We start from the raw sequence: 17,749 nt of genomic DNA, 5'->3' as shown, positions 1-17,749 counted from the left end.
GTCTTGGTCTGTGCCAGTTGCATGAACGTAATCTAATAAAAGTCTCACTGAGTCGCTAAATCCCCTATAAACAGGTTCCAGTTGCCTAGTTAACTGTTTAACAATAGAATATCAATTTCAAAATCTCTGCTGCTCGGAGCTCGGGAGTAACTCGGTTGAAATTTGTTTGACGTAGGGGGTACTTGGCTTGAAGAAGTCGGGGAAACACTGGTATACAGCATACTATCACCACCTAAGCTGCCTCCTTAAAGGCTGGAAAGGTTCAGGCTTAAACTCAGTCTTTGGCCGTAGGAGTCCTATGTATATTTTGTAGAGATTGGTGTACCATGTAGTATTTTTGTTAACATAGGTAGACTTGACAAATGCTGCTCTAAGAAACTCTCTTGCTTTTGTTACAGGAACCTTCAGAAGCTCAGTCTTTTTGGAGATATAAGCATTCTACAGCAAAATGGAAGTTTATCGAATGCTTACCTCAACAAGGTGGACCCAGGTGGCAAGATAATTAAACAGTAAGTGCTTTCATTATGTAACTACCTAATGGTCAGGGCAAAAAGACTCGGGGAGATAGTGCTTCAGTTTCCAAGGCTTAATTAGTTAAGAATGAATGTTTGCTTGTTACATATTTGACGTGACATAAAAGCAAATGTTCTTGCTGGTTCAGATTGTGTACGGCCACATATAGTAACATTGTAAATGACAGCAGATAAAGACCTGCATAGTCCATCTAGTCTGCCCAGAAGTCACATTTATTATCAAAACATTATTGAACCAACAATCTAATACTATTACAACATTTTACTTGCTAATCACTTTATACTATGGGTGTATGCAGTATTCTATTTACTCATATTTGTAAATACTTTATGAGGCTTACTAACTATATAAAATACAGTTAATATAATAATTTTAAACCTTCTTGGCAACAAACTGCATTACATAAGAATAGCTATACTGGGTCAGACCAATGGTCCATCTAGCCCAGTATCCTGTTTCCAACAGTGGTCAATCCAGCAGAAACCCAAATAGTAGCAGCATTCCTTACTATAGTTCAATACCTGATAATAGTGGGTGGTGAGGACAAGTCCTTCAAGTATAATAGGAAGCTCTTGGACTCTGTTCCTCCTCCTCCTGTCATTGCAGCACACTGGATTGGTACTTTTCTATTACGTTCATTCCCACTATTGAAGTACGAGTGGGTAGTTATGTCCATCAACCAGCAGGTGGAGATAGAAAATACAGAACTGAACACCACTACATAGCTCCCTGCTAACAGCTCAGCTCCTCAGTATCTTCTATCTCCAGCGGTGGATGGACAGACTTCCTCTTTCTCTGGTTCTGAGGCCTTGCTCCTGGTCCAGTTGGTCAACTGGTTCCCAGTTGAGCAGAGTGAACAGTTGAGCAGACTACCTGGTGGTGCTGGGGTCATACCTGTGGTGCTGGGTCCCTGTCGTGCCTTCCTCCTGGGGTGTTCTGCACCTTTTCCCTGTTTGTCCTCTGTGTGAGAGCCTGCTCAGCAACCAGTCTACTCATCAGGATGAAGGTCGCAGGCAACACAGTCTGGCAGGCCGGTGCTGCTGCCGTGCCCTGCTCTGAAAGGGGGGTTGACTGTGTCCCCGGGTAGTGTGGACCCAGGGTGGTGGGTCCTTTCTGCTGTGCTTCAGGCCGTGGGACATCGATGGGAGCACTGCGTCTCGGTGCTACAAAAAAAAAAAAAAAAAATGGAGGAAGTGGAGGAGCAGTTTAATGATTGGATCCGTGGAGTGAGAACCAGGGAAGCCTGGTTGAAATCTCACAACTGCTCCTTGAGGTCTTTGGCAGATACTAACAGACTGTGTTTCTTCCAAAGACAGAAAACTGCCTAATCTACCTGAATGTTAAAAAAAAACATATTTTTTTTGCTTGTTTGTGCTGTGCTGTGGATTAAAAAAAAAAAGCATGTGTGTAGCACGGTGCGCCACATGTTTTCCCACGCAGCGGTAGTCTCTAGCCATGGCAACCCCCACTTAGTGTACGACCTGCTGCCCATTTTGCAGTGAGTGGTGTTCCTCCTTGGGCCGCTGCACGGTGTGCAGTCTGGTTCCCAAGTGGAAGAGCTGATTCGGGGCTTGCACATACAGGGCGTGCTCAGTCACAACAGCGCGTTTCTTTCGGTTCCGGTCCCCTGTGCAGGGCCTTGGCGCAAAGAAGGCGGGAATGGTGGCCATTTTGGGTTTTTTTTCGGCAGAAGCGAAGCCCCTGCGCAGGCAGCTGTGTAGATGGGGGGGGGGCCCTTCGGGGGGGGGGGCCCTGGGTCAGGGCCAGCCCGTCTGCTCTACCGGGCCTTGGGCTGGTGCTAGGAGCCTCTTCTCCAGCAGACCTGGCAGCTCCGGGGAGAGAGGAGATGGGTATCACGACTGCTGCCCCGTGGAGACTTAGTCTTAGATTTCGCTGCAGTTGGGCTGCTAGGAGGTGGCCCCCTGATTTCAGAGGCACTTGCAGCACTCCCTTGGGGAGTTTCCGGAAGGTAGTCAGGCGGGTAGCTTTATCAAGAGCCTCGGGGCCCATCCAGGGTATTTTCCCATTCACCTGGACATTCAAGTCTTGCTTGCCGCAATGTGGAGTGCATCTGACACAGGCCTACTGGTTGGGAGGACCATGGCCCGTCCTTTTTCTCTGGTGCTAGAAGAAAGAGATGTTCCCTTACATAAGTTGGACTCTGTCTGCAGTCACCTAGAGTACTACCCTCCCGGTGGTTGGTGGCGTTGCCTTGAGGGATCTGCTAGATAGGAAGCCGAAACGGGCTTTGCAGCACACATTGAGGTGACTGTTTTGGAGCTGCAGCCTTCTATTTGTAGCCCCTTGGTGGCACAGGCCTGTTTGCAGTGGCATCAGCAGTCCTTTTCCTGAGGCAGTCCCAGGCTGCCTGAATGGAGGCGGGCTTAGCCTGTCAGATGACCACTGTGTATGTCATTCTAGTTTTTCAGCCATAGGCATGTCATTAACGCTCTCGCAAGGCGTCAGTTCTGGCTGCGGGCGTGGGTGGCCGTTACCACTTCAAAGGCCTGCGTGGTCAGGTTACCCCTTTGAGGCACATTTCTCTTTGGGAATGACCTCAGAAATTTGGTTCAGGGACTGGGTGAGCGGGCCCCGGCATCCTCCAGAAGACGTTCCTTGTTCCTCTGCTTGCCTTGCGGGCTCAGCATGTGCCCTGTTTCGTGACAGCTCCATGTGTAGGTCTGGTCATCAGACCTTTGGCCAGAGGGCTCAGTTTCGGGCCAAGCTATCTTACTTCCGGGGAACGGAGAGTCGGCAGGGCACTTGAGAGTAGTGGCTGTTGTCTCTTGGCAATCCCAATGTAGCCAGGCCGGATGGTCCCACTGGGCCTACAGGGGGCTGCTTCAGGCCTTTCAGGGCGTATGGTCTACCTTTTCCTCAGTTCTGGCGCTGGTTCTGCTGGGTGATGGCTTCCAGTTGGAGTTCTCCTTACAGTCTCCTTGTCGGGAGGTCTCTGGCAGTTCAGACCAGAAGCTCAGTTGAGGTGCTGCTGGCCCTTTGGGCCATTGTTCCCATCCCTCCCGCCGAGCGCGGTCTGGTTGGTTCTCCTATTTTGGGTTCCCAGGAAGATGGGAGCAGTGCAACCCAATCGGGATCTCTAAGGGTCCACCAGTGTCCGTTTTCTGATGGTGACCCTGAGGTCTGTGCTCCCGTCCGTTCAGAGAGAGAGTTGTTCTGCTCTTGAGACCAGGGAGGCGTAATTACCTTCCCCTCTGCGGGCTGCTTCTGCAGTTCTTTTCCAATTCCGGTCCCGACCATTTGGTCTCCTCACGGGCCCAGGGACCTTTTCCTAGGACGTGCATGTAGCGGTCTTTCTGCGAGGATGTAGGTTTCTTTTCCTTTCACTTGGACAGCTGGCTAATCAGAGCCTCCTCTTCTCAAGCCTGTATAGAGGCTCCTTCTACAATGGTTCGCCTCCTGTTTTGTTTTTCTTTTCTGGTTTGGTTGTTCAATTTCAATGGGGGCGGCTGGCGCCAGCACACCGACTTGGAGCGTCTAGGTGTTCTTTTTGATTCCCTGTGAGCTTGAGTGTTTCTCACAGAGGGACGGCACTTTAACTTAGCGCACTGGATTCTTCGCTTCTGCTTCGTTCCCAGCTTCCAGCCTGGAAGTTTTGTGCAGCTCCTGTGACAGCGGCCCTCCAATGTGATTGCAAGACCTAAGGCAGTATTACAAGAGGTAGGTTAATTTCTTTGACAGGGTAACCAAACAGTTGATCATGGGAGAACAAGTTTACTGACGGATACTTGGATTTTAGCGAAGTCTTTGACACAGTTCTGCATAAGTGACATAAAAACAAACTGAGCTCCCTCAGTATGGGTCTTAAAGCGACCGACTGGGTTAGAAATTTGGTTGAGGTGTTAAATGGAGTTCACTCTAAGGAAAAGGACATTATCAGTGTTCTTGCTCCAGTGGTATCCATCCTGCTGCTTATCAAGATGACAGAAGGTTGAGTGATAGCAATTTATTTGGATAAATTCCAGTTCTTCATAGATCTCAGTTGAGCTTCTGCAAAGGTGTACAGAGGCTGTGTTTAGTTCCTTGATCACCTCGGGTCAGAAGCTGCTGAGTCAGAGCTCTCTTGTTGTTCAGGTCAACCTGTCCAGCATGTTTGACCTGTTTGATCATGGGATTTTATGATCTCTTTTAGATTAATTTGGGATTCAATGAGCTGTTCTTTCATGGATTCAGGTTTTTTAAAATAGATCTTATAGAGTAAGAATGCATGGGAAACTATCTGATTCATGGAATGCTGTTTGTGGGGTGCCTCAGGGCTCCCCTCTTTCACCTTTGCTGTTTTAACATTTTAATGCAGCTGTTAGTCTTAAGCTGCAGGCTTTCATCTATGTGAATGACATTATGTTATCCTACCTTACCGGATAATGCACATCATGAGACAAACTTTTTTCAATGTTTGTCAGCAGTAGAAGCATGTGTCCAATCGTTTAAACTAAAACTGAAAAAAAAAAAACAAAGGGGGTCTTTTACTAAAGCTTAGCTCGAGTTATCTGCAATAGGGCCCATAGGAATAAAATGGGCCCTGCTGCAGATAACACGAGCTAAGCTTTAGTAAAGGACCCCCAAAGTTTCTATGGGTGGGCTCTTTGGCTTTTATAAGAGACAAGCCTCCTATAAAAATAGGTGGCTTTTTAGTAAAATTAGATTCTGTCTCCAGAATCATGGGTGTTGAGGTGGACTGTCAGTTGTTCTTGAGTTTCCATGTTGGTAAAGTAGCCAGAAAATCATTTCTCCTTCTTTGGAAAGTATGGGTCATCTGTAAGTTTTTGGGTTTTTTTTTTTTTTTTTACATAGAAACATAGCAGACTTGGGCAAATCCTTATATGTCCAAAATAAGGAATGCAGATAAAAATTAATTAGTTATAGATTCAAATTTGGAAGCAGAATGATTAGATAACATAGAAAACGTTTTGGATAAAATTGATTTAAAAAACTACAAGTTCTGGGGTCTTTTACTAAAGAGAACACTGTCCTGAACAAAAAAGAATGATTTGAAAACGTTCTCAGGAGGAACTACTACCTTATTCTGATTTGTTTTCTGGGCACTGTTTTGCCTCAATTGTGAAACATTTCTAATGTATGTTCCTTACTTCTATGCTTGTGTAATTTGCTTATCTTAAACGAAATAATGTATTTTCCATGCTCGCCCACTGTTTCTCCATTTGAGATTATTTAAAGCATTTATAATTCTGCAGATTTTATTTATTTATTTTTGTAACATTTGTACCCCGCGCTTTCCCACTCATGGCAGGCTCAATGCGGCAGGCAATGGAGGGTTAAGTGACTTGCCCAGAGTCACAAGGAGCTGCCTGTGCCGGGAATCGAACTCAGTTCCCCAGTTCCCAGGACCAAAGTCTACCACCCTAACCACTAGGCCACTCCTCCACTTGGGCGGATTCCAATGAAGACATTATCATCATATAAATATAACACAATGAAAACAAAATAATACATACACCTTTACAAAATATTAAAAACAGATGTACAAAACACACGAATAAAAAGACAACCACCTACTGTCCACAACATTGGGTTAAACCGGTGGTCCTCAACAAGTGTTTCATCGCAAGCACCTGGGAGATGTGTCCCGGCAGCAGGGAATTTTTTCTTTTACTTTTTCAGCATAACTGATTGTCTCTTAACCCCCACCCCAAATCCAGCACCACTTTCTTGTCCCCCCCTGCCCCTCTCCTTGGTCCATCAAACCTGCTTGCTTTAGTGGCCCCTGCAGCGATAACAGACTGCCTGAGCTAGTGCAGGATCCTTTCCTCTTCTGTGCCGCGCCCCACCTCTCTGACACAACTTCTGTGTACATGAGGTTGGGATTCAGAAGAGGGAAGGGTCCAACACCGGTAAGAGAGTGGTGCTGGACTCAGGGAGGGGAGGGGGTGGGATTGAGGGAAGATGGTGGTGCCGGACTCATATCTGGGGCTGAGGGAACAAGAGGGACAGTTGCTGGACTCACAGAGGGCTGAGGGAACAAGAGGGACAGTTGCTGGACTCACAGAGGGCTGAGGAAACAAGAGGGGAGAGTTGCTGGATTCATGGGGGGCTAAGGGAAAAAGAAGGAGAGTTGCTGGACTCATGGGGGGGCTGAGGAAACAAGAGGGAGAGTTGCTGGACTCACAAGAGGGGGGGAGAGTGAGGGAAGAAGGAGATTCTGGACTCGTGGGGGAGAAGGGAGATGTGCTGAACAATGGGGAGGGAAGGGGACATATGCTGGACCTGCAGGGGAAGGGGGGGATAGGAGAGATGCCAGGCAATGGGTGTAGGAACTGGGGAGAGAGGAAAAAGATGGCAGATCATTGGGAGGGGGTGCTGGGCAGAGAGGGATATGACAGACCTTAGGAGGGGAGAGAGAGAGTGTGAGTAAGAGAAGGGGAGAGATGCTGAACCCACAGATGATGCAGGTACACAACCCTGATGCCATGCTCGTTCCCGGATTGTGTAGGCAGCAAACCACACTTAGCAGGCTTTCACTTCTGGTATGCAGTTTGCTGCATACAACCTAGGAAGGTGCATGCCATTGGGATACATGTAACTGTGTCTCCTGGCACCAGGCTAGGTTTCCTGAGTAGGCTGTCCTCTCCGAGTCTCTGTCCTGCTGAACATTGAAGCTGCACTTTTTAGAGGGATGAGGAAGGGAGAGAGAGAGGGGACAGGCAGAAGCTGGACCATAAGGGGGAATGGAGGAGAAAGGGATATAGAGGTACTGCAGCATAAGGGTGAAAGGGAAGGGAGAGGGAACAGGGAGTTGCTGGACCTTAAAGGTGAAGAGAGAGGAGACAGGGAGTTGCTGGACCATAAAGGTGGAGAGGGAGAAAGAGGACATAAGAACAAAAGTGTTGCCATACTGGTACAGACCAAAGGTCCATCAAGCCTAGCATCCTGTTTCAAACAATGGCCTATCCAGGTTGCAAGTATCTGGCAAGATCTCAAAAGTGTACAATACATTTTATGCTGCTTATCGTAGAAATAAGCAGTGGATTTTCCCCAAGTCCATCTTAATAATGACTTATGGACTTTTCTTTTAGGAAGTTATCCGAACCTTTTTTAAAACCCTGCTTGACTAACTGTTTTACCACATTCTCTGGCAATGAATTCTAGAGTTTAATTACACGTGGAGTGAAGAATGTTTCTCTGATTTGTTTTAAATTTACTACTTTGTAAATTTCATTGCGTGCCTCTTAGTCCTAGTATTTTTGGAAAGAGTAAACAAGCAATTCACATCTACCCATTCCACTCTACTCATTTTATAGACCTCTGTCATATCTCCCTTCATCTGTCTTTTCTCCAAGAAGAACCCTATCCGCTTTGGCCTTGGTTGTTTGTGGGATAATATTTTGCTATTGTAAGTTCTTTTGCCGGTTTGGTTGAGGTTGGTATGTCTGGTAATCCTGAATCGGCTGTGTAGTATTGGTTTGGTGTTATAATCATCGAGAGGTGTGGCTAACAGTATTTGGACCTTTGTGTAATAGCGAGTGCTTTCGGTTTTGCACTTTCTCAGGGGATCCTATGTGATCTGGTTGCATGTTAAATGACTTCTAAGAATGAACTCGGGGAGAGTGGAGTGTTGTTAGGGGTAATGTTTTTTATGAAGTGAGGTTTATCTGGACTAAGTTCGTGAAGTAAAAAGGAGTGTGCGTGTAAAAGTATGAGAATGATGAAGGAAGAGGGTATATGAATTCGTGGGTGTTTATGATATGGTACCCAGTTATGCTCTGCTTCTTTTTCTCAAGGGTGTATCCAGTCGACTGGTAATTGTGCCGTTTAGTGTGTGAATGTATGAAGGTGAGTGTATGTTGGAGTGTTGATGTGGTTCGAGGACAGTCAGTCGTGGACTTTGCTCGTGGGTCCAAGGTCATAGGCTCCAATTGCAACTTGGACAATCCTGCAAGTGTCAGAACTTCTATTTTCAGGTCTTCCCTTCCGTTTCCTCTGTGACCTTGGTAGAGACCTGTCGTAAGGAGTAAGGATCCTATCCTCTGATTTGGCACTTTTTCCACCCTTTGCAGTATAGTGGTTTCTTTGTCTGGCCTGCTTTCCGATTCGGTTGGGGAATGTGCTACATTTGATTAGCGGCTAGGGTTCTTGTATCTTTTTCTGCACCACTTCTGAGGCCTGGCCCACTGTGATTTCACTTTGCTACCTTCGTTAGGATGATGGGGGCTCCTCTCCTCTTTCTATATGAAATGCAGACTCAACTTTACTTGAACACTGTAATATTACAGGAGTCTTCAAATACATTCAAGATATTTCCATATCTGTTGGCTTCATATATACATTGCTTTCTTAACTGGGAGCAGTCAGTTGTCCGTAAACCAGATATATGCCCCAGCACTATCAGATATATAGTATCTGCTTTACAGAGGCCGCTTTCTCCTTGTTCTGAGTGCTGGAAACTGCTCTCCCAATATAAAGGAGCAGAGGACTTGAAGCAGGTGAAGAGCTCAGGAGGCAGCACACATTCAAATAATAACAAATAACATTCAAATAATTTTAGGCAAAGAGGTCACAAATTTGGATATGACTATGAAGAGCGAAGGGGCAGTGAGTATATGACAAAACTCCTGAAACTATCAGTAGAAGGGATTGCAGTGGTTCAACTTTAGATACAATGTAGGTCAGAATGTCAAACAACTTTATCAGCTCTTCATCATCATTGTACTATAGGTTATCTGTGTAGTTGGAGGTTATGCAAAGTATGATTCTTTTTATTGAACAAACACAATTTGTATGAAGTGTTGTGCAACATATTTGACTTACACAGTGGAACCTTTTGCGTTTTTGCTGTTTTTGTTCCTGGGAGAATTCTGTGCAAAGAATTGAGTTTGGGGCACAATATTTAAAAATTGTGCGTGCTTCAAAAATACACTGGCTCTCCCTCAACTCTCTAGGCTTGATGCCTCCACCTTGCACTCACTCCCCGTATTACTACGACCCACAGTTTGATCCCACAGCTCAATTCTCTTCCTTCCATAGTTACTCCATCCCAGGCTTGATTACCCTGTAGAACATCCTTGTCCCGCTCCCCAGCCTCGAACCCGCTCTTGCTGCTTCTTGCCATCTCGCACTGTTTCCCAGGCCCATCCCCTCAGCTGTATCCCTTGCTGACCCCCAAGGCACTTTTTCTTAATCCCAGGCTCAACATGTGACTCTTGTCACTTTGTCTGCCAAGGCCAGATCCTCTTTAGCTGTGCAGACACCATAGCTGCCTCTTTACGTTGCGGTATCGGTCCTGCTGCCACTTTCTTCCTGTGATCATGCAGGCCATATATGGCTGCAGCTTCCCATCCTGAGGCAGGTTTTGCTGTCTCCCTCCTATTCCTACTATGCATTGCCTAATTCTGTGCAAATTCTGCATTGCGCAGTTGTGCAGAATTTCCTCAGGTGTACCACTTTGCTCCAATAAAGGGTATGACAAGCTTGCAAAGAATAATTTCTTCAGGATCTGTAGAGCCATGGGATCTTCTATTTTTCTGCCATTTGAAAACAAAGATAAATCGCAGGAAGCAGCTCTTCTGAAAAAAAAATGTATATATGGTAGATTGATTAAATGCATACTGCTGTGTGCTAATCTGCTTCAAGTTCTTTCAAAGGTTGGCACATATAGAATCTCAGCTTTTAATGTCAATGAATAAAACCACCTTGGAATGCCAAGGTCGATTTTCCTATGAAATAAAGCAGAGCATGCCAGCACTTGCTGGTTTTCTGTACAGTTGCGTGGCAAGCACATCTGCTTAGTGTTTTGTGCATAATTTAAGAAACCTAGCATAAAACTTGCAAGGAAATCTCAAGGGTGACTTTGAATGGGAGGGGCATATGGCTGAACTTGCCAGCTAAGTATGGGGATTGAAATCTAGTGTGCCAGAACATTTTCATCACTTTTATTGTCTCTTGAGGTAAAAGAGATGGAGTCCATGACATATGGAAGAATTAAACCCATAGACACACTTCCTCAGAAACCTATTTTTCTAATACTAGCTCATGTCTGGAAAAAGTTGCAGCATGATTATACGTTTTGTAGTCATGACAAGAATAACATCTCAGTGGATGTCACTGCTAACATGATTTATGTTTGTCAACATGGTTGCATATTTTTCAGCTTCCTTTTTAGTAAGTATACTACATCCTCTGTTCGACTCATGAGTTGTTTAGAGCTGAAATTGAAGTAATGTGGGATCAGTTACATTAGTAGGTCAGTTTCATTGAGTTTTACCACTAAGCAGTATAACAAAATGTTATTCCACTAGATTTCTCTCCTGAGTTAAGTGTCTGTGGTCAGATTCTGCTGAAAGTTATGGCAATGCTTTAAAATAATCAATATTGGTAGAGTATAATAGAGGCTCTCCTACAAGCGAAAAGGCAGAGAGACAGCTGCTTGCCCCAAGAGCAAGAGCTGAGGAGTTGCAGAGTCAGAACAAGCTCTGTCCCTGAGCCATGAAGGAGGACCTGTTTCCTGGACACACTGCCGGAGAGGAGACAAGCAGAAAGAGTGGGGAACGAATGCCAAAAAAATAAACTTACAGAAACTGCTATGCAGAATTGCACTAGCTGGAAATATTCCTCCCCCCCCCCCCCCCCCCCCACACCCCAAAGTCCAGTGTTTTCAGTTGACATGGGGGCCATCCCAAGAAACCTCATCAAATCTGCTGTGTTTCTGCTGCAGATATGCAGCAAGAGACAGTGCTGTTCAGTGATTGAAGAGATCCCTGAGGGAAATCCCAGCTGGGAGGGGTTTAGAAAGTTTCCAATAGTTTCCCTCTAAAAGGCAGTTAATGGTGGCTTTACTAAGAAGCAGATGCCTGATGAGAAAGCTCATTGCCACAGGTCAGGTAACACATGTGGGCTTTGAAAAATATGAAGCTTTCTGCTGTTCTGTCCGGTGCAGGGGTTCTCAACCCAGTCTTTGGGACACTCCAGCCAGACAGGTTTTTAGGATATCCATAGTGAATATACATGAGAGAGATCCCATACAGTGGAAATAAGGAATGTAGATATATCTCATACCTGGTCATTCTGGGTATCCTGAAACCTGACTGACTAGATGTGACTCAAGACTGGGTTGAGAACCCCTGCTCTAGAAAAAGGACACTACAGTTCTCAGACAGCACAATCAGATGAGAAGGCATACAGAGTGCAGTAGTCACCCAAGAAGTGATCTTCTGTTTCAGCTGCCAAGTAAGACATACAGCACTTACTTGGCAGCTCACATTGCAGGAGTAAATAGCACCCAGGCCAATCTATTACTACTGGGCTAAGAAACTTTCCAAAGCATGATAGACTAATGGGGCTTGCCATTCATGGTTTCATTAGCACTCACAGGACCTACAGGTTCAAGTGACCAGAGATAATTGGCCCCCAATGAGATTGATACCCAATTCATCCCTGGCCATGGGACATTCAGAAGATTGAAGTGAGCTTCCATTCATGGTGATTCTAGTGGTTCCAGGCTGGCCAAGAAAGCCATAGGGTGCTGCTTTGATAAAACTGGAGTGGGGGAGGGGCTTTCCTGTGACTTTCTCTTTAGGGCTGCTGTTCCAAGCCCAAGCCCCTTGGAACATTCTTCTCCCTTTTTTTCCTACAGCCTGGCCCTTTGAAGGCTAGATTGCAAGAGAGACAATTCAGTGATTTATTGCCTTCTTTAGGGCTTATGTTCAGCTTGGCTTGTAGCTAAGGATTTTTGCAAAGATCTGACTGTATGGGCACTCTTCTACTATTTGGACCTTAAAAGGTCGGTCCTTGTCCTAAACTGCCTGTAGTGAGTTTTTGGAAAGTTTGGATGGCAGCCTTGTTTTGCTGTGGAGGTTGTCACCCAGATGTGGCTATTCCTTAAGGCCCAAGTTCCCCAGTAGGTTCTTACTTTGTTTCTCAGGGTCCTTGTGACTTCCCCCTTCAAGACCATTAAGCAATCTTCATTAAGGTTAGTTTCTTGAGGTAGCCTGCTCCCCCTCTCTCTGGACCTCCTCTATGACTCATGCCCAGTATTGGCAGTCAGCATAGAGCCTGTGAGTTGGTGAACTTTCGTAGGCCTTGTCTCCTCCTCTTGTGTGGGTTTCTTGTTAGATTGGAAACCCATGCAGTGTATTGAGTTTGCGAGTGCTTATTGACAACACACGCTTTGTGCTGCTTCACTTCTGCCACTACTGGTGGTGCCTTCATGCTTTGGGTAAGTGATTATGGTTTTAGTTTATTGCTCTTGATATACCGCTGTTCCTTAAGGAAATAGAGCTGTTCACAATAAAATTGAACAAAAAACAAAGTCAAGATTGGAATGACCGCCATTTCGTGACAGGAAAGAATACAAGAGACCGAAAAATATCAGAGTGGAAGAACAGACAGGATTAATGACAAACCGGTATCTGACAGCAAGCACATAAGTCAGACACTTGCGGAAGTCAGTGGATCCCAGGGAGGGCAGCCATGAAGAGTAAAAGCCTTTTCAATAATATGTTTCAAGAGAGACCAAAATCTTTGATAGGATGCTTCCAGATGCAGTTTTGGGGGAGTGAATTCCACAATGAGGGTGCAGGGTGGAAGAAGAATGGAATGATAAAGAGGGGAGCAGAGGTCTGTTTTGTTTTTAAGTGTGTAAAATGGGATCAAGTTGGATACACCTTTGGGAAGTACTGGTCTACTTTCTCCGTAGATGCTATTTGAAGGGCTTCACTCTGCCATTTAGTGGGAACCTGAAGATTCTCTTCCTAATCTGCCTTATTCTATCTCAGGTTTTTTTTTTCCTCTTTGGGGGAGGAGTGCTTATATGGTTTATTTGTCAAGATTGTGGCTTCATGCTATTGCTTTGCTATGATGATATTGTCAAGGGCTTTGTACCACCCCTTTTAGTACAGTAATGTCACTAAAAAAAGTTGTGGTGGTCCTTCTCTGTCTAGGGTCAGATTCATATAAACCAATGCTTTTGAACTGGTCTAGCAGACTTTAAGCAAAGGAACTTAACAGGAAAGTCTGAACTTTTCAATGGATGTTTATATGCCTTTATAAAATAGGTTCCTACAATGACCCTTAGTTGCTCAATAAATTTACATTTGTTCTAAAGGTGTAAATGTGTTCATGTACTCTACACACATGACAAAAATTCTTTGAGGCCCTTTTACTAAAGTGTGGTAAATGTTTGCACTTACTGTGCATTGGTTGCGAAAACTAGTGTATGGTGAATGGAAACTGTGTATTCCTTGTCATCAAGCAGATGAAGCCATTACGTATGGGTTATGTCCATCAACCAGCAGGGGAGATAGAGAGCACTCAAACTTTCACAGTGCCCTCTTGGCCAGCTAGCTCCACTGCCTCTTCAGTATTCTCTATCTCCCCTAGCAGGGTGGCTGCAGCTTGTTCGAGCTCCAGAAAAATCTGCTGGGAGGTGGTTCCTGGCTTGCCAGTTGTTAACCGGGGTGTTGGAGGCTATAGCAGCTTCACTTTAAAGGCACATAGGTTAGCCCTTTCCCTGCCTTACCCATACCTCTGTGGATGTGGACATATTGCCTTGCTTTCCCTGTCCTTACCCACCAACAGTGGATGCAGGCATATAGGTTCGCCCTTTCCCTGCCTTTCCCACTCATCTGAGCCTCCGGAGTCTTCAATACCTCTGCTTTCCTCACAGCTTTAAAAAAAAAAGTCGCGTCGCGTTTTTAAACGCAGAGACGCTGGAATAGAGGTTTTTGACCTGATTTTCAGCAGGATCGTAGTTGTACACTAGATCCTTTGAGGTAAGAGTGTTTTCCAACTCCAACGGGGTGGGCCCGCGATCGGGGCGATTTTGGCGCGAAACCACCATTTTGGATTTTACCGCCGTTTTGCGGCGATGGCTGTGGACAATGTAAAGCGCTGTTCCACTTGTGGCAAGCACAAATCAGTAGCAGGGCTCTGTAAATCGTGCTGTACTGGCGTAGGACGAGCATGGCGAGCGATGTTTCTTCCCGCTCTGAGCTGGCAGCGGGCGCCATTTTGCTTACACCGCATGGCGCGGCCTCCGTGGACTCGGAGAGACCTGAGCCAGGTGGGGCACCTCGAGATGAGGTTATTTCAGGAGTGGCTAGCACCGGACAGGATTTGGGTGCCCAGGGTGAGATTTTCTCCCCGGATTTTGTGCTTTTGCTGCATAAAGCATACATGATGAAAAGAGCCCTTCCTCAAGGGTCGCCTGAGGCTCCTCTGAATGCCCCCCCGATGGATTCTGGCCTGGGACTGCCCAGTGAGGTTTTTTCCCCGGATGCTTGGCCTAAAGATAAGCGCAGAAGGGTTAATTCCCCTTCAGATTGTGGTGCACCTTCCCCCCCCCCCCCCGTGGTCGGGGTGTGAGGATTCGGAGAACTCTGACAGACGTTCTTGGTCTGAGGAACCAGAGTCAGGTGCGGATTTACCACAGGATCTGGATGATCCCTCCGCGGTGAGGATTTTCCACAGTGATGAGCTGCCAGTGCTTATTTCAGATACCCTGCAGGTCCTCTCGATTGAAGATCCTGACAGTGGCATGGCCTCCTCGGGTAATCCCAGGATGGCTAATACCAAGAAAGCTGCTCGGGCCTTCCCTTTGCATGACTCCATCCTAGAGCTTGTTTCGGCTCAGTGGGCTGACCCCGAGGGACCTTTGAGAGTTTCCAGGGCTATGGGGCAGTTATACCCTCTGCGTGAGGGACATATGGCTCGTTTTCAAATGCCTACAGTGGATGCCCTAGTCACTGCGGTGACAAAGAGAACTACCCTCCCTGTTGAAGGAGGTGTTGCCCTGAAGGATGTTCAAGACCGTAGGCTGGAAACAGCATTGAAACGGTCCTTTGAAATTGCAGGTCTCACTGTTCGGGCGTCTGCATGCAGCTGTTATGCTGTTAGAGCCTGCCTAGCTTGGCTGCAACAGGCAGTGGCTCAGCCCGGAGATGGAGCGGAGCCCTTCTTGGATGTGGCTCCGCGGATGGAGGTGGCCTTGTCCTTTCTGGCTGATGCCCTTTATGACCTTGTCAGAGCTTCGGCTAAACAAATGGCAGTAGCAGTGGCGGCTCGCCGTTGTCTGTGGCTACGACACTGGGCAGCGGACATGGCCTCTAAGCAAAGGTTGGTGAAGTTGCCTTTTCAAGGACTTCTCCTATTTGGTGAGGAGTTGGAGAAAATTGTGAAAGGCCTGGGTGATCCAAAACCCCGGCGCTTGCCCGAAGATAGGCAGAGGCCTTCCTCTAAGGGCCAGGCGGTCCACTCCTCGTACAGACCTCGCTTCCGTGAAGCTAGAAGGTACCGTGTGGGGCGTTCTGCTGGGTTCACTTCACATGCCCGTGGTCAGCAGAGGAACTCCTTTCGCTCGGACAAGCGTTCCGCAGCCGGTGGCTCAAGACCAGGAGTTCAGGGGCGACCCTCTCAATGATGGTGCGCCGGCCCTCTCCTCGATGCCTGTCATCGGAGGACGGCTTTCCCTCTTTGTCGAGGAGTGGGCCAAGATTTCCTCAGATCAGTGGGTTCTGGACCTGATCAGAGATGGATACAGAATAGAATTCAACGCCCCAGTAAGAGACGTGTTTGTGGAGTCCCGATGCGGTTCTGCCGTCAAACGGGCGGCGGTGGAGGAGACTTTACAAGGTCTGATTCAGTTAGGGGCAGTGACCCCGGTGCCTCCCGCCGAGCAAGGCTGCGGCCAGTACTCCATCTACTTTGTGGTGCCGCGAAAAGGTGGGTCCTTTCACCCTATTCTGGACTTAAAAGAAGTGAACAAGTCCCTGAGAGTGCGGCATTTCCACATGGAATCCCTGCGCTCCGTCATTGCGGCGGTACAGCCAGGAGAGTTTCTCACGTCTCTAGACCTGAAAGAAGCTTACTTGCACATACCGATTTGGCCCCCGCACCAGAAGTTTCTGAGGTTTGCGGTGTTGGGAAACATTTCCAATTCAGGGCCTTGCCTTTTGGCCTCGCCACAGCTCCCCGAACCTTTTCGAAGGTAATGGTGGTAGTAGCTGCTTTTCTCAGGCGAGAAGGTATCAGGGTTCACCTGTACCTAGACAACTGGCTCATCAGAGCAGACTCTGCAACAGAGAGCTTACAAGCTACAGCCAGAGTGGTCTCAGTACTGCAATCTCTAGGCTGGGTCGTCAATATGGCCAAAAGTCACCTGACCCCTTCACAATCTCTAGAGTTTTGGGGGGACAGGTTCGACACAGTCTCGGGCTATGTGTTCCTACCCGAGCTAAGGCGGTGCAAGCTTCAGAATCAGGTCCGTCTGCTCCTGAGGATGCCCCGCCCGCGAGCTTGAGACATTGTCCAGCTGCTGGGATCGATGACAGCCACGATGGAAGTGGTACCCTGGGCGAGAGCGCACCTGAGACCTCTACAGTATTCCCTACTCCGGAGATGGTCTCCTATTTCTCAGGATTACCAATGCAGACTTCCTTGGCTCCCTGCGGCCCGACTCAGCATGGAGTGGTGGCTCTCGGACAGCATGCTGCGGCGAGGAATGCCACTGACGTTCCCCGTTTGGTACCTAGTGGTAACAGATGCCAGCCTGAAGGGCTGGGGCGCACATTGCAAGGGGAAGCATGCCCAGGGTCTATGGACACCCGAGGAGTCGGAGTGGTCCATCAACCGCCTAGAGTTGAAAGCGGTGTTTCAGGCGCTTCTGACCTTTCAAGTGACCCTGGAAGGATTGGCTGTCAGAGTGATGTCGGACGACACGACAACGGTGGCCTATATAAATCGACAAGGCGGAACAAGGTGCAGAGCACTAGCCGCGCAGGCCGAACTGATTTGCCACTGGGCCGAGCTGCATCTTCAGTGTCTGTTGGCAGCTCATATTGCAGGTCAGAGCAATGTGCAGGCCGATTTTCTGAGCAGGCATCAGATCGATCCAGCAGAATGGAATCTGGCAGACGAAGTATTCCTGCAGATCTGTGCCAAATGGGGCAAGCCCGTGATGGATCTAATGGCGACAAGTGCCAATACCAAAGTCCCGTGCTTCTTCAGCAGACGGAGAGATCCTCGCTCGGCGGGGTTGGATGCCTTGGCTCAACCCTGGCCTCCGGGTCTACTTTATGTGTTACCCCATGGCCCTTGATAGGGCGCCTGCTCTTGCGGATTCGGCTGCACCCAGGAGAAGTGGTCCTCATCGCCCCGGATTGGCCAAGGAGACCTTGGTATGCAGACCTCCGACAGCTGCTCCTGGAGGCTCCTCTGCTGTTACCTCTGGTACCGAACCTGTTGACTC

The 17,749-nt window shown here is 47.5% G+C and overlaps 1 protein-coding gene across 1 annotated transcript in view; it reads left to right on the top strand.

The window, feature by feature from the left end:
- The first annotated feature begins 400 nt into the window (after positions 1-400).
- Positions 401-17,749, top strand: part of LOC115477944 (F-box only protein 33) — a 36,494-nt gene continuing 19,145 nt past the window's right edge. The window contains exon 1 of the mRNA XM_030215093.1: positions 401-509. The gene's annotated coding sequence lies outside the window, so the exon portion shown is untranslated. The remainder of the gene's footprint in view (positions 510-17,749) is intronic.

Source organism: Microcaecilia unicolor, chromosome 9 (assembly GCF_901765095.1).
Source record: "Microcaecilia unicolor chromosome 9, aMicUni1.1, whole genome shotgun sequence".
Lineage (NCBI taxonomy): Eukaryota > Metazoa > Chordata > Amphibia > Gymnophiona > Siphonopidae > Microcaecilia > Microcaecilia unicolor.
Note: the sequence above shows the minus strand (reverse complement) of the source record. Positions and strands in the feature narration are given on the sequence as shown.